The sequence below is a fragment of the Pteropus medius genome, unplaced genomic scaffold (assembly GCF_902729225.1).
Source record: "Pteropus medius unplaced genomic scaffold, Ma_sr-lr_union100, whole genome shotgun sequence".
In the NCBI taxonomy this organism is placed as follows: domain Eukaryota; kingdom Metazoa; phylum Chordata; class Mammalia; order Chiroptera; family Pteropodidae; genus Pteropus; species Pteropus medius.
Window position 1 is genome coordinate 12,011,369 of NW_024346667.1, and position 21,771 is coordinate 12,033,139.

General features: G+C 39.2%; 1 long non-coding RNA gene across 1 annotated transcript; it reads right to left on the reverse strand.

Moving 5' to 3' along the window:
- Nucleotides 1–253: 253 nt before the first annotated feature.
- On the reverse strand, nucleotides 254–21,173 carry LOC120613340 (uncharacterized). The gene is made up of 3 exons (XR_005655672.1): nucleotides 20,833–21,173; nucleotides 18,347–18,471; nucleotides 254–2,535 (listed from the first exon to the last, which is right to left on the reverse strand). It is a non-coding gene; the product is annotated as an uncharacterized LOC120613340 (long non-coding RNA).
- Between the last annotated feature and the right edge of the window lie 598 nt (nucleotides 21,174–21,771).

The window sequence follows — 21,771 nt, forward strand, 5'->3', positions numbered from 1 at the left end:
TACTCATTTTCCTGAGGTCAAGGAACCGGGTGAGCCTTTAACCATGATCCCGCAAGTGAGAAGTTAGTAAGAACAAACTGAACCTTTCACGGGCTTTTCTCTTCCTTTTGCTCCTGGAAACTTCTCTCCAGTGGCCCCTTGGGAGTCACACAGAGAATGACAAAGAAGAGGAAAAAACAACTTCCAAAGTAGACGCAAAAATTATATTTATTTTTTCTGGAACCATCTAGGAAAAAAGAAAACAACCCCACAGACAAGACAATTTTAAACTAAGCCTGCTTCTGACTCAAGTCCTTCGCTTTCTGCTCGCCTGTCAAAATTCAACTGCATCATATCGAGCTGGTCTGAAAAGCAGATTGGTGCATGAGGCATTTTTGGAAGTACTTTGACTTTGGCAGACTCTAGAAAATACCAAACGTGTCAGAAAACAGGAGGCCAGGGGAGTGGAGCAGGGGAGTTTATTTTCATGGAAAGCTGGTTGTGAGCTTAGGTTCCTAGGCATATTTTCCCTATGAAAAGATGATTTAAACTAAGGCGGAAGATTAGGGGAAAAAAATTAAAACGCTGAAGATCAGGCAAAGAAATAGAATTTGTACCTAAAACAATTAATTTTAGCATAGAAACCTCTACCTCATTATCCAGAGAAGAGCACTCCAACAGCCCTGAAATATAATAATATGTCATATTCATTCCATGTATTCTTTTAATGGATGACAAGAGTCATGCACAGTATCGTGAGCTGGAGGGCACTGAAGGAAGATCCAGGGAGGTTGCTCTGAGAGTTGGAAGCAAGAACTGGAGAAACAGGTTACCCACTGTTGTTGTTGCTCTCAGTCTTCCCTTTGAGGTCCCTGGGATAGACATTTCTCCAGTTTTCTTCCCTCCATTGTTTGAAGGGGATTATGGGAAGGCAGTTGGCTCAGGGTGATGACATTAGCATTATGAATCATGCTTGGGGGCTAGACCTCGGGTGCTGAAGACTGCCTGTTGGATTCCCAGAACATTTTGCACAATGTTGTCTGGGATGCCAGGTCAGCAGAGTGACTGTCAGAGGAAATACAGGCAGCAGAAATCCATTGGAAGTAGACGTTATAAACTAGACATTTAAACAGAGAATTTCGCAATAGCTTCTTCATTTTGTTTGCATTGTGGTATAGTGGTGTTTACCTTGCTATAATTTTGTTATTCTTTATTCATAGAATTACATAGCTTGAAAAAACATTCTTTTGCTGTGACTTAAGTATGATCTCTCTTGGCTTCATATGATTCAGTCATGGGTTAGGCAGAAATTTATAATTTATCAAGAAACCAGCAGTCACATCTGTGTGCTCGATTAGATTTCTCTCTTCCATGTAGACTGTAATTTAATTAAAGAAGAAAGTAGTTTTGATCTGATTGGTAGAACATTAAGAAAGAAACGAGACTTCCCTTGCAGGCTGGAGGTGCAAGCAGGGAGAGTTAACTCTTGCACGAGAAGAGCAAAGAGATGCGGTTTGGGAGTATTATATCTACAGTGAGGAAGGAAAGTGTGCTAATGCTCGGATTTTTTTTTTTAATGACATTAAAAAATATTGCTGCTACCAAATTGGAATGTTAGATGGTAGAGAGCAGAAGTCAGCAAACGGTATCATCAAGGGCCCGATAGTAAATGTGGTCTCTATAGCAACTACTCAATTCTGCTTTTGTAGTCTGAATGCAGCATAGATAATAAAGACAAAATATTGTCTGTGTTTCAATAAAACTTTATTTGTGAACACTGAAATTTAAATTTCATGTAATTTTCATGTGTCACAAAATAGCATTCTTTTGATTTTTCCCAACCATTTAAAGATGTAAAAACTGTACTTAGTTTGCGGACCATGAGGTGGCTACAGCAGACTTGGCACGTGGTCAGTAGTCTAGTTTAGAGGAAAAGTATCGTGATTTTGGAATTAGATAGACGTGGGTTAAATATCTAACCCCACCATGGCTAGTGTACTGCTCGATTTGGCTGGGGGCAAATCTCTTTTCTAAGTTTCGGTTTCCTCGAATAGAAAATGGGGGTAGGAAAGTCTCCCAATCATGGTTATTACGAGTATTAAAAAAGACGCCGTAAGTAAAATGCCTATGACTGTGTCTGCTCTCCCTTTAACAGATGGTACTAAGATGATAGAAAATGCATGGTTAACAAAGTGTACCAAATTTTAGTCACCCGCATTTGCGACAGTGTACGTTTCTTTGAAAGGTAACATAAAATCAAATTTTCTCAAGTTGGTCACTTTAGTTTTCTTTCCCAAGGATTTTCTTCATCCAAATGCTTTTCTGTAGTCTCCTGCTGGCGTCTCCAAATCCAGACGTAATACGTACAAACCGCAATCTATATATCCTTTCCCACAGGAACAGGCAATATAACAATCAAAGCATATTTTTCCTGAAACTTCTTATATTGCTTTAGGGAGAAGCTTGTCAGGTTCAAATTGCAATTTAAGCCTGGAAGTCACTGTGCTCCTGGTCTGCCCTTCTCATCAGACTTGGTTTCACTTTAGGGCCTTATGTCTGTGACAGAGCAAGATATAAACATAAGAATATTGTTTGTTTGCCCTTGGTAGATCATGTAAATGAGCACTTGGAAGAAACTTTATTCAGAATAAGTTTTCATAACCAGTTGCTAAAGGTACAAACATTTTTTTCAACCTCATAATTTGTGAAAACAGCTTCCCAGGAGAACTGGCGGCCTCAAAATCTATGTTCGGCTGAACTCAGACACTTAGACTTTTCATTTGAAAGAAATACCTCTGTTTTTCCACATTTTAATCTGACAGTACCAAATCAAATTTTGAAGAACAGTATGATATATGGGGCCAGGACGAGGGTGAGGCAAGTGAGATACTTGCCTTATTAATTTTGAAAAATAATTTAATTTATTAATTAAAATTTTTAATTAAATGTATTGAGATTGCATCGGTTAATAAAATTATATAAGTTTCAAGTGTACAATTCTATAATACATCATCTGTACAGTGCATTGAGTGCTCACCACCCAAAGTCAGATCTCCTTCCATTACCGTGTATTTGACACCATTTGTCCTTTCTACCTCCGCTCACTTTCCCTCTGGTAGCCACCGAACTGTCTGTGTCGGTGAGTTTTTGTTTTGTCTTGTTTTGTTGTTGCTTTCAGTTTTATATCCTACATATGAGTGAAATCATATGTTTCTCAACTTCTTCTGTCTGCCTTATTTTGCTTAGCACAAAAACCTCAAGATCGATCCACGTTTTTGCAAATGGCAGTATTTCATCTTTTCTTATGGCTGAGTAATATATATATATATGCACCACATCTATCGAAGGACACTTTGGTTGTTTCCATGTCTTGGTCACTGTCAATAATGCAGCAATGAACGTTAAGGGTGGGTGCAAAATTTAAGGGGTGCCCAAAACCTCAGTAATCAAGACAAATGATATCTTAATGAAATTTAAAAAAAATTAAATTCCAAAGTTTCAAAATTTTAAATAAAGACGGGATCAATAACAGTGTTGGCCAAGCCATATTGGAGCTTAAGGCAAAAGGAAAATCAGTAATATTGATCCAATAGATCTTAATTAGTAAACTCCTTCATAACCATTTCTACTTTGGAGGCTGTGCCTAAAATTACTACTGGAATGAAAAACATTGACTCAGCAACTGAGTTGGTTCTGTGGCGCTGGTTTCCCCTCTTCATGGCTTACTCTTTCTTTCCATGTTTTCTTCTTTGACTATTCTTTTCTTTAATCTGTTATTGCTCACTTTTTTTTTTTTTGCTACTTTCTGCACATTAGCTTTGACCCATTTACACTTCCTCAAATTTTGAAAGGAAAATGGTCACAGAGCTCTTTCATTTATAATAACGGAGTGGTTTCCTATAAATCAATACTGACTCTTAGGCTGAAATGCCTCTCATTGATAGTGGTTTCTGTCGTTTGGCTTCAAGCCGACGTGGTGACCTCTTTAACAGTTCTCACGATTCCCTGGAGTATGGAAGCCTCCAGTCTGGGGAACATTGCACTTCATGAAAGCTGATAAAGCACAGGATGGTCTAGGGATTTCCCCCTATTCTATCAAGTGGCAATCTTGGAGTGAGTGTTCATGAACGTAGTGAGCCACTCTGTGACACCTGACAGTTACCAGCACCTTCTCTAGAGAGGTGGGTTTGAAAACCAAATGTTTGAAGTACACACCCTTGGGATGTGTAGGGCTATTAATGTGGCAGCATCTGGCTTTTATAATCTGAACAAAAGCTCCCTCCCTCATTCTTAATCTTTATCCCAGATGAGAGCATGGCTCAGTACCAGGAACGTTTTCAGTTTTTCTTCCCAGGGAAAGCTAAGCCAGAAGCACAGAATGCCACATGGGAGTGACCATGGGAATAGAGGTCAGAGCTTTCATATGTTCCATGCAGTAGCCAGAGCACCATGGGGACATAACCTCTGATGAACAATTTTAAATGCAAGTAATTACATTAACACTAATTAAATCTAACTCTGTGATTTTATAGCAGATAATCAAGCAGAGTCATGATTTGGGGATAGTTATACTATTATTCGAAGTTTAAAAATGTATTTGCTCCTGTTGCCCAATGGTGTATATAGATTATAGTTCTTTTGGTCCAGAAGTTTAAGCTCTGAAACAGTCAGATAAACATATCACATGTTTATTCATGTATCATCCAAATACACACCAAATGCTTTTTATGGTTGGTCTGAAGTTTTGATTCTGGTTTTCTGTACTTATTTATTTTTCTTTTAAGAAACAATGTGAACATCCTGTGCTGGGATAGGGTGGGAGTTGGGGGAAGTGGTTTTTTTTCCAGATGATGGGAGAAACTGAATTTAGTTCCTCCAGGCGTGGCGAGCTTCCTGCATTCAGTAGAATTAGAGATGAGCTTAAACATGACCAAGAAAAAGGGAATTCTCTGAAGAGATGAGGGGAGGCCTTCTCCCGCCAGATGAGAACTAGTGGCTTTCTGAGGCAAATCCAAGGGGAAGTATAGAGCTGTGTTCTCAGTCCTTAGGGTGCATCAGAATTACCTGGAGGGCTCATTAAAACACACAACACAGGACCCTACCCTCCAGTTCAGAAGGTCCAGGCGAGGTTTAAGTACTTGCAGTTTTAACAAGATCCCAGGTACTGGTGGTGCTGCTGCTGCTGCTGCTGGTTCACAGACCACACATCGAGAACTGATATCGAGTAGAAGTTTCTTATCGTTACTAGAATAGAGAATCTTTTAGGAATCCTATGAAAGCTATTAGACTCTCCCTCCAGAAAACTGCACAAACAAAAATGTGAAATTTTGCATCTAGTTTCAGGATTCCAGTGATTCAGATTGAGGACATTCCTTTGGTATTGCTCACTTTGAGATGGCCTGTACTATCTCCAACTCCACGATTCTTCAGTTAAGGACTTTATTCATTCCTTTATTCTACCAAACTTTGTAAGGATGCTACATGATACTGACTTCAGGGATGACTTGATTAAGGCACCTGGATTTTACTAACATTTTTCAAGATGGAAAAGATTTTCTAGGAAAAAAAAAATAGAAAAGAAAAAAATATCAAAAAGATCCCAAATATTTAAAGCTCCATGTAAATCATTTTTCAAAGTTTGTGCTGATACACCATAGGTACTCACTTCTTTTTTCAGCAAACTAAATAAAACTATGAGCCTCCTCTAAAGAAAGTTGGCCTTGAATTAAAGGATGAAGGAAAGCTGCAAGCATCATAAGCTACGTGAAGTACCTACATTTTAGTTGTCGTGTGCAGGTTTCAAGCCATTGTTTGTTATGGAAGAAAGAAGACGGCCAGAAAGTTAGTGAAGAAAAGTAAATTCTCTCTGAATTTTGTCAATCACAGGCTATGGTCCAAGGAGAGAGGGCATAGCAAACTGCAAAAGACATGTGTTTTTCAGTCAAAACATTTAATCCTGAATATAGGCATTGACATTTGTCAGCTATGTAATCCTGTGAGCTATTCCTTTTTGAATCTCCAGCTTTCTTTTCTGTAAAATAAGGAAATTATCTATCTTACAGGTCATTGTGAAGATAAGATATACGTGTTAACTTGCCTAACATACAGGAGTCACTCAATAAATATTTGTGTAACTTTTTCTGTGGCTCAGATCTATACCCTTTGATCCTTTTAGGTGGTTCCTCAAACTTGAATGTTTTTCTCTTTTTGATTATATATGTGTTAAAATCTATCCATTTTGTTTTTTAAACACATTTTTAATTTGTAGGTCTATTTGATTCATTTTCAAATATGCTTGTTCCTTTAAAAGAGTTTCTTTTTCCGTGAAAACATTTTCATAGTTGTCTTACATTTCTTTTTATTTGAAGGAAATAGACAGCCTACAGTTGGATCTTGCTGCTTATTCAATCTGTCAGTCTCTGACTTCTATTTGTGTTATTTGATTTTTTATAATTAATGTAATTATTGATGCGATTAAAGTAAAATCTAACATCTTGCTGGTTGTTTTTCCATCTGTTCTTTGTTCCTTCTCCTCCTCTTTTATCACCTTCTTTTGGATTGAGTCACATAATTCTGATTTCATTTTATTACCACTATTTGCTTGATTAGTTGCATTAACTTTTTTTTTTTTAGTGGTTGCTCCAGGATTTACAATATTCATCTTTAACTTATCACAGTCTATCTTCAATTAATAATATTTTACTTCCTATATAGCATAAGGATCTTACACTTCAAATTCTTTCCTCCCACTTGTTGTACTATTTTGATCATATGTTTTACTTCTACATTTTTTATATAAAACCCACAATACATTGTAGTCAATTTTTTTTTTTAAAAAAGAGCTTCAAATAAGATTAAGTATCTCTTTATATTTACCTTTTAAACGTTTTTTCATGCTTTTGATTGACTTGGGTAGGTTCAAAAAATTATCACCTACTATCATATATCTTCTTTCTGAAGAATGTTCTCTAACATTTCATATAGTTTAGGTCTGCTGGCAATGAATTAACTCAGCTTTGATTTGTCTGTAAGGCGTGTCCATTTTTTTTTTTCATTTTTGAAATATATTTTCCTTGAAAACATAATTCTAGGTTGACAGGTGTTTTTCTTTTAGTACCTTACGGATGTTCTCTGGTTTTGTGTAGTTCTTGATGAGAAGTCTGCTGTAATTTCTTATCTGTTTCCTTTTTCTCTTCTCTTCAGTGATAGACTATGCTGACTATTGCCATTCGTAGGCTGCTGGTGATGGTGCTGGGGACAAAAGTGGTCGTGACTTATCCTGGTCCAGCGCAGTCTTAGGCCAGCCCATGACCCTGGAACCTGGAGGGTGGAACTTTCTCAGCATTTCCGCCCATATTTCCCCATGGTAGCCAAACTCCACATTGCATTGTTATGGTCTCACCCCTCCTCCAGTGGAATAATAATTTTTATTATTCAAGGAATCTACTTTCCCCAGGAACGGAGGGCTTTTATTTCTACTGTTCCTTCAAGCAGTGGATCTTTACACAAGGATCCACTTGGATACTGCTGCCTATATCCAAGGGGTACAAAGCTTTTGCTTCATATGAAAGAAGGGTCAAGAGAAGCAGGTAGTGTTTCTTGCCTTTTTCTCCAGCATCAGTCAATTACCATGGCATACCTGTTTCATCAACAGGGACTGAGTCTTCTGCCCTGTGCTTAGTCTTCCTAGCAGAAGCCTGTTGAAAATAACTTGCAGGTGAGTACAGATTCCCTTTGCGTTGGGGGCTCCTAGTTATTCTAAACTGATACACTAACTTGTATTCAGTCTTTAAAAATGTGTTAAGTCATCTTAGCTAATTTCTTATCCACCTTTATGGCAGTCATCTCTTCTTATGCCCTCTCAAAGGCAAAGCTGTTCTGCTTCTCTTTGGAATTCAGTTTACTTGATTGTCTTGTGATTTCACCTCACTGATGAATTTAAGAAAAGTTAGAATTATATCGATCACGCAGTTTTTTCTTGTTGTTAGAATGGGAGCAACCTTCTCCAGCAGCTTTTTTATATCCTAAGCATAAGCGGAACACCTTCATATTTCTTTAAACATATTAAACATATTTTATCATTTGTGTCTGATAATACATGAGTCAAGATTCAAACAACAAACATAAATCCCTTGCTCAGAAATATATACACAACCACACAAACACACATGCAGATTTGTTACAGGGAATTGGCTTATGTAATTTGGGGAGCTTGTTAAGAAGTCTCTGTGAGGCTGCTGTCTTTGCTTCTGAATTTGAGCTTTAAGGCTACAGGGCAGAAACAGAAGATTATAAGCAGACTGGGATCCCATGGAAGTGAACTGAAACACATGTCCATTCTTATTGCCTTAGTCGCTGGTAGCAAGGGCATGCTTCAGAAACTGCGGTCCTTTGTCATAGAACTATATACACGTGCTTTGCCCTGGAGTCAGAAAAGCTAAAGGCTGGAGGGGAAGGTGGAGTACTGCAGGCCCAGTTTATGCTTCACATCAAGGTGAGTCAGCATCATGTATGCACTACAGCGTGGCTGCTACATCCCTCCTGCCTTCACAATCGTAGGGACCTCCCTTTTAGCCTACCATACAGGAAAGATTCAAGAAAAGGAATTCTGGGAAAAGCTCTTCAGCCTAGCCAACTCGACACATTGCAAAGCCATCAGGGACAGCTACACAATCTGAATTTATTATAGGACTATTTTACAAACCATATTGTTTCACTGATCTTCATTCTTGATGACTTTTTCCTTCTGTACTTTGTTATTTTTGACTGTGGGCTTTCTTTTTTTTTTTGAATTTTGTTTGTGGGAATTCTTATACGGTTGGTCGGAAGTTGAATTTTTGCAGAGTGTATTTTTATTTGCCTCTTCCAGAAATCTGGGGTACATTATCAGTAAGGCATTACACTACGCTGAATTCTTGGCTTGAGATTTTTACACCACACGTTATGTGATTTCAGGTGCAAACCCACAATGAGGACTGAATTGTGGATCCAAGTTCTTAGCATCATTTTTTTTCTTCTTCTTTTTTTAGTGCCACTTATGAGAGAACTGATTTTTCTTGCAGTTCTTTGGAGCCGAGAACATACTTCCAATTCACCTTTAGTATAAGAGCGTAGCCCTCCAGGTCCCAGAGTCATGTTGGGAAGAGGATGACATATACTTTGTTAGCTGTATACATTTGCTTGTTACTGGGTTTTATTTTAGTTCCCCACTTGGGTATTAACAGAAAGACAAGTCTTGAAGGAAATACTTTTAAAAGTATAACCAAGAGTTAAAATATACTATACTTTAGCTATACAGATCTTGGCAAATGAATAATTGCATACAGTCTTCATTCTGGATATTTAAGGGTTAACTTACAATTTAAATATTAAAATTTGAACTATTTTAAGTTCAAAGTACACTGCTGAATAAATTTCAGTCTTGTGTACTGCAGGTAACGACAATAACAACAATAATTTAACTTTTTTTTTGATTACTCTAAATAATCTTTGTATTTTTGAACTTCCAATTATAACAATAATCCTACAAGGCAGGTATTATTAAGATTATTCATTTTTTAAAGCCACAAAACACTAAAATGAATTTCTGAGAGTACCAGGGAGTAAGAACTAATAAAAATATTCTCAGACGGTAATTTTGATTATGGGTGAGATCCACAATCGTTACATTTTAGAAGATGTGTTCTCTCACTGGTATTTTGAGGGTATTCGATCTTGACTTTGGTAACTACTGAAGTGAAATACAAACGGCTTCCATTCATTCAAATGCTTACTATTTGCCAGCCTGGATCTAAATATTTTACTCCCCACAAAAACTTTATGTGGTTGGTGCTATTTTTATTCTATTTATAGTTAGGAAACGGAAGTTCAAGGAAGTTAAGTAACTTGTGCAAGGCCACACAGTTAATATGTTAAAAAGCTGAAATATGAGCCTAGGAAGTTTGGCTTTATGCCTTTAAACCCAAACTAAGCTCCTTTTCCCAGCGCTGTCCCACACAGTGGATGGATGGGGAGAGCCCTTCGTCATTTCTGGGGGCAGAGGCTGTGTTGTTTTCTTTTCACCACCTCTCGGTTTGGAAAGATTTCAACTCTACAGAAAATTTGCAAGATGAGGATAAGGAGCGTCTTACAGAGTCTTCATCTAGACTCACTAACTTTTAATCTTGTGCTTCTTTATTTCTCTGTCTTTGAGCTATTTGCAGACATCATAATTGTTCAACACGTTGTCGATATGGATTATATCTCCTAAGAATGAAGATATTCTCTTATCCTTTGTAAGACCCATTGTCACATTTCTGTAATTATCAGAATAGTACCCTTTATAGCTTTATTTTTTTAAACCCAGAATCCAATAAAAGATTACTAATTGCGTTGTACTTCTTTAATCCCTAATCTAGGACAGTTTCCGATCTCTTTTTTTTTTTTTCATAATGTTGCCTTTTTTTTGGCCAGTCCAGTGATTTTTACAGATTGTCCCCTCCATTTAGATTCGTTGGATTGCTTCTTCATGATTAGATGCAGGTTTTTGAAAGGAATATTATATAGGTTAAGTGGGTCCTTCTTAGCGAATCACATCCTGGGCTCACAATATCAGTTTGTCCCACCATTGGTAAGGTTGATTTTGAGCATTTGGTTAAGGTACTTTTTGCCAGACTTCACTATACCAAAAGCATCCTTTCCCTTTCATATATATAATTACTATTTGGGTAAAATCTTGTGACTGTGTAAAGATTTTTCCCAAATACTCTTTTACCCATTAGGTTTGGCACCTATTTTTGGTTTCTTGCTGAATCAGTTATTACCGTAGTAACTGTAAAATTGGGGATTTTCTATTTTTGTCATGCTTTTGTATTTATTAGTTGGCATTTTTTTTCTAACTAATAACTTTCCAGTAAAGAGTAATTCCTCCTCTATTGGACTTTCTAAAAAAATTTTATCATTGTCAATATCAACTTCATGGATTTTTTTCTTCAATGTGTAATATCCATCTCAGTCAGTGTTCATTCTGGTAAATGCACTGTCTAGAATATTGCCAGTTGTTGTCCCTTCATGCTGACTCTGACAGTCTTTTGACATCTTCTCATTAGTTCTGAGTACTATTTTACTTTCTAGCACTTCCTTACTTTTCTACAACAAGATGTCCCGGGCTCATGTCCCAGTCCTATTTAGGGTCCTTGATCTCTGCTCGTTATACACTGTCCATTCATAGATTCAGATCTTTCCCCATTTCCTCCCTCATCTTCTCTCTGTACTCTTCCTATTTTCCCTTGATTCTCCCAGTTACTTCAGCCATTGTGCTGACAACACAGTGGTCTTTTATACGTATTACAGACAATCAAAACACATCATTTATGTTATAAAAGCTCGGTCCAAGCTGTACTCTGAAGCCTCCTAACTTGTCCCCTGCCTCTATTTTGCCTTTGATAGTCCATTCTTCAGCGTAAAATCCTCCAGTGGCATTCCACTGCACATAGAATCAAACCAAAATTTCTTCCTATGGCTACAGTGTACTTCTCCAACCTTACCTCCTGTCGCTCATTCTCGTTCTTGCTCCCATGCCGTAGCCTTTGTCCATCAACACACTGAGATTGTTTTTACCTCTGAGCCCTTGCTCTCAGATTTTCTCTCTCTTGGATGTTTGTCCTTGGATCCTTGCATGGGGCCTCCTTCTCATCACTCTAGGTGTTAGCTTGAAGGCCTTTCCTGTTTACATCTAACTAAGCCCGCTCACTCTCTGTAACATCTTTCTGTCTTAGTTTTCTTCATTGCATTATCATCAATCTTTCCCACCACCCCTGGAATATAGACTCCATAAGAGCAGAAGCCGTGTCAGTTTTTTTTACTGCCCTCCCCCTACCGTCTCGAATAGAACTCATCATAGACGGAAAATAAACATTTATTGAATGAATCAATAGCGAATGAATGAATAAATTATATACAGCACATCAGCATATCAGATGTGATGTGTGATATATATAGATTGAAGGAGTTTGGGGGGATTTCATTTGTTTTTCTAGATGATCAGGTACTCTCATTATTATCATTTTATTATTTGAGAATGGAGGGGTCAAAGTTACTTTCAGGTTTAAATCCATTTTGAAAACTATGATTCTGGAAGGCTGTCTTTCAATAGCTAAAGTTTTAACTGTTTTTGTAGATGAAATTATATCTATATCTATATCTATATTTATATCTATATCTATATCTATATCTATATCTATATCTATATCTATATCTATATTTATATCCATGGAGAGTCTGTGTGGAGCTTTAAACAAGATGAGCACTCACTCTGAAAGCACCTGGTGAGAACTCACTCTAATATCAAGCCATAGGCTTTGAAAGAGATACCGAATGGAAGGTACAGTTACAGAAGAAGGCCTTGCCTCATGCTGCTCATGACTCAGACGCTACTCTTTCTACTTGCGAGACCAGTTTTGAAGAGAGGACTTAATGATGCAACTCATACCTCTGTAAAGCTTAGATATTAAACCAGAATATGTTTTAGTTATAATTACATCTTCCACTTTCTGTAAAACAGGCTCATAGCAGAGAGTTCTCCAAAAATAACACAATGCAGGACCCAAGAAAAATGTTCCATGAGTTATTTGTGTATAATTTAATTCAAAAAATACTAAGGAGAATTAAGATGAAAAAAATACATATAATAAAGTCTAGTATCCATATGGTAATAGATACATATGAGAACTAAGAAAATGTAATTCAGTTACTTTTTTTTGCCTTTGTCTACACATTTGTTCATTTCCTATGATGTAGAAAAATATTATCTGAGTTTTAAAGTTTGTTTTGGATGTTTAGGCTTCTGCTAGAGTTTTGTTTGGCAAATAATTTTTCTTCTTAGCCCTCCATGTTCTTAGCTGTAGATAAGTCTAGAAATAAAGCTTTTGTTACTTCTTCAAACTACAGTGATGGTTAAGTAGAAGAAGCTAATTGAAATTTTTCTGAATTAAAAAATAGCTGCTATGCAAAATGTCATAATTAAACAGTATAAATATTTCTGACTCTTTTCTTATTAAAAAAGGACTAGTTACCTAAAAATAAAATTAAAAATTAAAAAACAATCAAAATTGTCACAAAAAGCTAGCAAAAGCAAAATATAATATAGATGTATATATATATATGTCTACATATATAATGTGTATGTATACATAACTTTATATGTGTATTTTGTGTGTATATAATCTTTTTCTCTGAATCCCAGTTAATGACAGAATGCTATTAATTTTGTGACAAATTGCTCATGAGTATTATTGTAAGAGTCACCTTTCTACTGTATTTCCCTGAGTAAGTGTGTGAAAAGCCAAAAAGGTTGACTCAGCTAGGGTTGGATACAACTATTAGCTCATCATATTCACTAATAAATGAGCATTTAAAATAGTCTGGACAAGTTAATACCTTTGGCCTAAGTACTAATGAGCTAGATCACCCTCTGCTTTTACCACTCCCTTGGTGTTAGGCAAGACATTTATAGTAGTTGTGAAAAATCACAGTGTGCTGCTTCTGTTTATGATGACAGCCCCAGTGGTCCACCCTGGTTGAGGATAAGCCTTGGGTGTCTTTCCAGCAGTGAAAAGGCTTCTCTTGTGTTCCTTGCATTCTTAAGTCAACCCCTTTTGGCATAAATGCCATGCATTTGTAAGGCATAGACAATGGCCAAGAAAAAAAAATTTTTTTTTTGTCTTATAAACCTAACTGGCCTAATATTGAGTACATAGAAATGATATTTAAAAAAATAATAAACTTAGAGACCTAAATCAATGTGGATTTCTTTCAACTCAGAGAATCTAACATTATGAAATAAAATTGTCAACACAAGACCCACAGCTTTATTGTTTTATTCCCTTCTCCAAATTTCTATTTAAAAAATTTTCAATCCCACAGAAAAGTTGAAACGATAGGACAATGAACACTCATATACCCTTTTTCTAGATTAAAAAATTGATGAATTTTACCACACTCGACCATTTGAAAGTAAGTTTCAGAGGTGGTGACCATAATTCTTCAATATGTGTCTCTTGAAAATTAAGGACATTCTTCCAACATACTAATGTCATGCCTAAGGCAAGTAACAGGAGTGCCATTTGATAATCTAATATCTAGTCCATATTCAGATTGCTTTGGTTGCCATGCAAAACACCCAGAATGTCTTTTTATACCCCTTTTTGTAAACCACGGTCAACAAGTTTTATGAATTGAAATTGCTGGTTAGTGTTCAGTCTTTTAAAATCTACAACAGCAGCCTCTCCTGTCCTTTTTTACTCATAAAATTTACTTTTATAGCATCTTTTTGGCAAAAAGATCTATAGTACCCATGTTAGTTTTAAAAGAAATTCACATTTGCTCAAATATATTTTTACTGTAGCGTTTTAAATCATGCTATTTATCTTTATTTATACCATATCATTTTGTATTTTTTATAAGTAGCTTTATAATAGACTCTAGTTGTTTTATGCATATGTATCCTTTCCCTAAATAGATCCTGAATTCTTTATAGGAAGTTAGTTTTCGGTATCTTTTTGTAGAGAAACTATTTTATGGACTCAGTTTTAAATCTTTACTTTTCAGGTATTCTCATACATAGTTGCTGGTAGTATATATCGAAGTCATCTTTTTGGAGGGCAATTTTGGCATATCTATCAATATTTAAAATACATATACCCTTTGACTAACAATTCTGTACTTAGTAATTTTTCTAAAAGAAATATTTGTACAAATGAATAAGAATATATGTATAAGGATAGTAATTATAACATTATTTGTAACAATCCCACATTATTAACAATATAAGAGTACATTCTGAGGTGACTGCTTAAATCTTGGTAAATCCAGAAAATGGAAAACTCTGCAGTTGAGTGATATGAGGTAGATCTCAAATAACGACGAGAAAAGATATTCATGAAATATTAAGTGAATGTTGCCTAATCCTGTATTGTTTAAAATATTTTATATATGCATACATATTTTGTATTTTAATGGTGCATAGATATACTTTTATATACATCATATGCATTCATAGTGCATAGGAAAATATCTTGAATGTAAAAGTTACAGTAAAAATAATTGTGTGTACTTAAAATTTTCTCAACTTAAAAAACTTAAAATTTGTTTTCTCCAGCTGTGGGTTTTGAGAGATGAGGAAAAGAGAATTCTTCCCTTTCTACTTTGTAAACTTCTTTATGTCCTATATTTTGCAAAAAGAACATATTGCTTTTATAACCAAAAACCTAACAAAGATTTTAAACCTTTGTCATATCAAAACAAATTATATCATATATCAAAATTATTTTCAGAGAATTTAGAGATAAATGTTTAAGGCCAACCTTGTAAAGAAAGTAGAAATAAATATGTATCAATTAAAAGTAAGAAAAAAATAGAGACTTTTACAGATTTTATACTTCCACCTATAAACCAATGATCAACCTAATTAAAAACTCTGTGCTTTTTTAAATATAGTTTTTAATGTTAGGTTAAGTTTTGCTAAAGCAAACTAAGCAATAGTTAGCTTTTAAAGGCATTTCAAAAACAAGATGCAAAAGTGCTGGTGACCTGTTTCCTCTTAAGAACATCGTTATGTTTATGTTTTAAAAAGTCAGAGAGAAGGAAGGGTGCCCCTGACCCACTGTTTTCCAACTAAAACATCTTCAAACAGAAAGAGTTTAGAAGAGGGCCACTGTCAGGCTGGGTCAAGGGAGGAAAAGCTGGGAAGAAATGTCTGGAATGCAGGTTACTGTGCTGCCAAGCAGTCTCCTCCTTTTTCTCTCTGGCCACATAACAAAAGCCTCAGGGGAGACAGGAGTGGAGTGGCGCAGCCATTTGAAAAGGAACATCTGGTAGACCAGCCACATTCTCAGGCCCACCAGCCTGCATCACTGGGTAAAGGAAGGGGGCTGTGGAACCGAGGAAAACACCGTGGCTTTGGACACTAACCTGACACAAAAAGCCTTGGGAAGGCCTAACACAGAAAGAAGACTCAGGATCAGTGAGGGAGAAGCCACGCCTGGAGAAGGTGATTAGATTTCAGCGAAGCAGTCATTCTTAATAGGGAAGGAAAACTGAGAAAAGCACTTAGTTGCTCCTATTTCTTTATATGTTATGCTAATTTTGCTTTCAGTATAAACAGCATGTAGAAATACGAGTTGATCTGTATGCATTGATTTTTTTTTTCCTGAATGAGGTAGCTGTTTTGGGTTCGTGGCTTCCATCCTTCCTCGTCTTCACTCTACTGTTGAGCCCATCTAGTGAGTTTTTATTTATTATAGTATTTTTTAGTTCTATAACCTCTAGTTGGTTTTTAAAAAAAATAAATAAATAACTTGTTTCTTTGCTGAGATTTTCTATTTTTTCATTTATTTCAAGAGAATTTGTACTGAAGCATTTATAATGTCTGCTTTAAAGTCCTCGTCAGACAATCCTACCTTTCCTTGGTTTTGGTGTTGATGTCATTTGACGGTCTTTTCTTATTCAAGCTGTGATTTGCTTGGTTCTTGGTATGATGGTGATTTTCAGTTGCATCCTGGAATTTTGTCAATTATGTTCAGATACTCTGGGTCTCATTTAAATCTTTTATTTAGCAGGCATTCACCCTGTGTAGGTTTAGCCTGCAGGTCCTAGCCTACTATTGTGGGCTGTGGTTTAAGTGGCAGTTTAATTCTTAGAAACTTTATGGTGTAATTTTAGTTGGCTTGGTTTATCAGTCCCTGGGGGCTTCCGTGTTCCCTGCTGGTGCAGGCCAAGGGGTTGTAAGTGTGGTCTCTAGGCCTGCGTGCTGGCTGACTTGGCAAAGACAGGTGTGGTAGGATGCCCCTGTCATTGTCCCTTGGCAGCTTAATGTCTCTGGGCAAAGGACGGTCTTGGGCCCATGGGAATAAAGAGGCTTCTTGTATCTGGTTGCTAGCCATAGCCAGGTCTCTCCTGTTATTTATGCCAACCAGCATCAGTTCCTTTTGGCAGAAAAGGGGCGTCTCAGTCTCTGCAGGGAAGGAAAGTGCCTCTGCTAGTTCAGGGCTCCCAGTCTGGTCCCGCTCGCCTGTTCCTGATGCTGTCAGAGGGAACTCCTGTTCAGTATGGGAGAGGAATGAGCCCAACGCCACTACCTTCCATTGCTAGGTTGGAAGTTGGAAAATATGTGTGGGCAGCTTTCTTCTGTTGGGCGGTCGGGGCATGGAAGATGTCCTGTGCTGGGCCTCTCCTCTTGGGGTCCCAAACCAGCTGGACTTTTTTTTTTTATTATTAAACTTTTTATAGTTCTCCAGTGCCATTTCAAGAGTTTATAATTGAGCAGGAAAAGAATGACTCTATGTCATCTTTTCTGGACTGGAAGTGTGTGTGTTGTGTGTGTGTGTCTTCCATTGTCTTCCTTCGAGATGTTGGGCTAGGATGTAACTACGGATCTCAGAGTTGTAAAATAACCTACATATAATAAGTCATCAATAATTATCAGTTGGATAAATGACTCATAATATCAATTTACATTTTTATTTTCTTAATTTCTCTGAATCCTCATTTTTCTTGTCTAGGTAATCATTGATTTATAATGCAATGGAATGTTTGTTGAGACTAGGCTGTGTGCTTTGGCTGTGTGTTTCCAGTTTCCTGTGCGTCCCTTTGTGCATGGCACCGCAACCACTCCAATTCATCCAACTCCTCGAGAATGATGAGGCCGACGCACATATATATATGTGCATATATATGAACATATATATGCACATATATATATATAGTGGTTTTTTAGAACAAAAGACTGTGTTGCCCCCAGGTCTTTAGGGAAGGCAGGACGTTCCAAGCACATCCGCCTTCCCAGAGTGTCGACACAGGGGGTCCCAGAGCCACAATTCGACATAGTCCCAGCTCATCCAAGAGGCCCTGGAGCTCCTTCCTGAGGCCTCTGCTCCTTCCTGCTTTCTCAATTTGAAATGAAACTTCTGGACTAGAGCAGACACGTCCTCAACTCCACCTTTTTGCCTGGGATGGTCATGGTGGTCCGTGATTACTCATTCAAAATTAAGTAAACTAAGTCTCAGAGAGGTGATCACACGGCTAATAAGTGACAGAATCAGAATGTGGACACAGGAGCTTCCAGAGCCACAATTCAACTTGGTCCCTTCTCATCTAAGAGGCCCAGGGGCTCCTTCCTGAAGCCTCTGTTCCTTCCTGCTTTTTCAATTTGATATCAGACTTCTGGACTGGAGCAGACACCTCCCTCTCCTTCACCTTTCTGCCTGGGCATGATGGTTCCTGTATACTCATTCAAAATTCAAAAAACTGAGTCTCATACAGGTGATCACACAGCTAATAAGTGACAGAGTCAGATACAGACCAACAGGTGTCTTAAGTTTCCCAAACTAACCTCTTTCTACCAGGTGAAGGATGCCATTTTCGCTTCTTCCTCGGCACGAATGGAGGGGCACATGGGACGATGGAAGGGTGGGCCAAAGCATCCCTGGGCACACTGTCTGTGGGTGTCCCTGAAGTCTGCATGAGGATACAGAGAGGAATTAGACATATTTTCTACCCCAAGATGCTCAATGGGACCCTGAGTGCTTGTCAAACATATGTACCCAACTACCCGCAGACAATTGAACATTCCCTACCAAGCCCCAGGGCCTGGGAAGCCTGTGCAGTTGCCGTAAGAGAGAAATTTTTTCGGAAGTCTGCACTTTTGGCTCACAATGGACGTGAATTGAGTGTGTAATGCCAGAGCTCCCATATATATATGTGCATATATATGAATATATATACACACACACATATGTATGAATATATATATGCACATATATATATGGTGGTTTTTTAGAACAAAAGGCTCTGTTGCCCCCAGGTCTTTAGGGAAGGCAGGCTGTTCCAAGCACATCCGCCTTCCCAGAGTGTGGACACAGGGAGTTCCAGAGCCACAATTCGACATAGTCCCAGCTCATTCAAGAGGCCCCGGGGCTCCCTCCTGAGGCCTCTGCTCCCTCCTGGTTTCTAAATGTGAAATGAAACTTCTGGACTAGAGCTGACACCATCCCCTGCCTCACCTTTCTGCCTGGCTGGTTGTGGTGGTCCCCGTATACTCATTCAAAATAAAATTCTCAGAGAGGTGATCACACAGCTAATAAGTGACAGAGTCAGAATTCAAACCCACAGCTGTCTGCATTCTCCCCAAACTGACCTCTTTCCACCAGGTGAAGGATGCCATTTTGGCCTCTTTTTCTACAACGAGGAGGGGCGGATGGGATGATGTGAAGGTGGGCCAAAGAATCTGTGGTCACGCTGTCTGTGGGTGGCCCTGAATCAGTGTGAGTATGCAGAGAGGAATGAGGCATTGTTTGTACCCGAAGCAGCTCATGTGACCGTGAATGCTTCTCAAACTTCTGTACCCAAGTACCCGCAGATGATTGAACATTCTCTACAGAGCCCCAGGGCCTGGGAAGCCTGTGAATTTGCCACAAGTGCGAAATTTCTCGGAAGTCTCCACTTTTAGCTCACAATTCACATGAATTCAGTGTGTTATTCAATAGCTCTCATTCATATATTAGTATTTCATAGTTCCCCTATATATACACACACACACACATATGTATGTTTTTTAAAAGAATTGATATTCAAAATGTACATACGCAACAACACAGTAGCCTTAGTTATGGAATCTTTTTTTCATTGTGCAAATTGATAACGAGATAATAAACAGCAGTTTATTTTTTAAATCAGCAATGGAGATATACTGGTAATTGGCAGAAGACGAATTCAAATGGCAAATCCAAATGCACAGGAAATATAAAAAACAGTCTCCTGAGTGTTCTTTAAAAAATGCCTATGAAACATATAAAGCAATATTACTTTATACCTCTATATTTAGGAGGTGATAGCACCCACCTCTCGGATGAGTGTGGGCTCCAGGTCATTATTTGTGGAAAAATGAAATGCTAACAGCTTTTTTGGGGAAAACATTCTAGTAATATCTATTAAATATATATAATCTTTGACCTAGAGTCTGTATTGATAATGTATGAATGTTTCAGCATGTAGGCCTCTATGTGTATGATATTTTGTACAGCTTTGAGGGGAAAGCATCAAGAAAAGAAAATATGATGTCGACATGGTCACCCTGTACTGTGAAATATTATGCAGTTGTTATGACGAAGATGCACTGACCTGGAGGGGTACGCATGAAATCTTAGGTGACGGAAGGCTAAGGGATATGCGTGGTTTTAATCTTTTTAAAATATGCCCTTATATATGTTTGTAGGAAATGGAACATATGATTTAGAACGGCATCTCTGGGGCCGGGACGCCTGTGGCTAAGCTCCAGCGTCACCATCTTCTCGCTGTGAGTGCCAAACCCTCCAGGCCTCAGTTTCCTTGATTGTAAAAGGAAGTAAATCATAGTCTGTCACAAACCTGTTGAGAGCATGTGGAAATTCATGAAAAGTGCTGAGAGATGACTGGCGTGCGGTGCGCTGAGCCCATGGGTAGAAGCATGCTCTACCTGAGCATGGAAAATTCGGCGGGAGAAAACACGTGAGAGTGAGCGGCATCTCAGGGGTGCGCGGGTGGCGCTATGAGCCTGGCATCTTCTCAGGGCTCAGCTCTGTCAATCTATTGAATCCACATTGACCCTATCATCGAGGATCATCCCCGTTTTGCAGGTGAGGGAAACTGAGGCACAGATCGGTCAGGTCGCCTGGCTGAGCTCACGCACTGAAATGTGGCCAGAATTCAAATGCAGGCAGCCTGGCTCTAAATCCGGGCTCCGGTCCACCACGCTCAACTATGTCCCATGTCTCAGCAACATGACTTGGCCTCTCCCAGCCTCAGTTTACTCAACTGTGAAACGGGATTCTCAAGACTCACCTCTTAGGTTTGCCGAAGGGGTTCAATGACAGTGCGCTGGGGCCTGAGAGAAGTGTTTTTAAAGTGGCAGTCTTTGTGACCTCAGTACCTGCGGGGAGAAGGAAGAAGAGCTCAGCCCGCACCCCAGGGCCCCGTCTCTTTCCGGTGTGAAGTTCCTGCTGAGTCGTCCGATGCCCCACTGAGAGATGCCACAGAGCAGGGTAAGGATCCAGGCCCCGGCTCTTCCCGAAACCACAGGGCAACGCGCCCGGGGGGCCTGTGCGCCTCCCGCCCCCATGCTCAGCTGCGCGCGGCTCCCCTGAGCGCCCCTAGTCCTCCTTGGCCTCGGAGCAGCGCGAGAAGACGAGCCCCGCTGCGGCCCCAAGGCGCCCCGGAGAGAGTGGGGGGCCGAGCACCCAAGTGCCGAGTGCGACAGAGTCTGAACCCATCACTGAGCTCCGCGGTGGTGGGGATGCCCGGGGACACCTGGCACAGGGGACTCAGCCGCACGGGGTCGTTTGTCCCGAGTCACCGCATAGGGCTGCGGTGCGTGTGGGCGGCTCAGAGTCGCGAGGAGGGTGGGGAAGGGCGGATGTCCACACTCTGGTTCCCAGGGGGAAAGACAGACTTTGCCAACACCCGCGAAAGCGTCCTCTCCGCTGGAGCCCCTGAAGCTACCGAGGCCCTGAGAACACGCCAGGTGACGAGGGTTCCTCCTGACCGAGTCTGGTGCCTTTGCTGGGAGGCGGACAGGCAGCTTGGTCGAGGTGGGGCCAGGTCCCAGTCCCAGCTCTGCTCGTGCTGGCTGGAGCCCCGGGCCAGGCACTGTGGTCCGCCTGATCACGACACCCGGACACGCAAAGCGCCTGGGACACCGCCTGGCGCGTAGGATTAGTCCCCAAGTCCGTGGACAGCGGCCATGAGGCACCTGCTCCACCCCAGGCCACGTACCAATTGCTG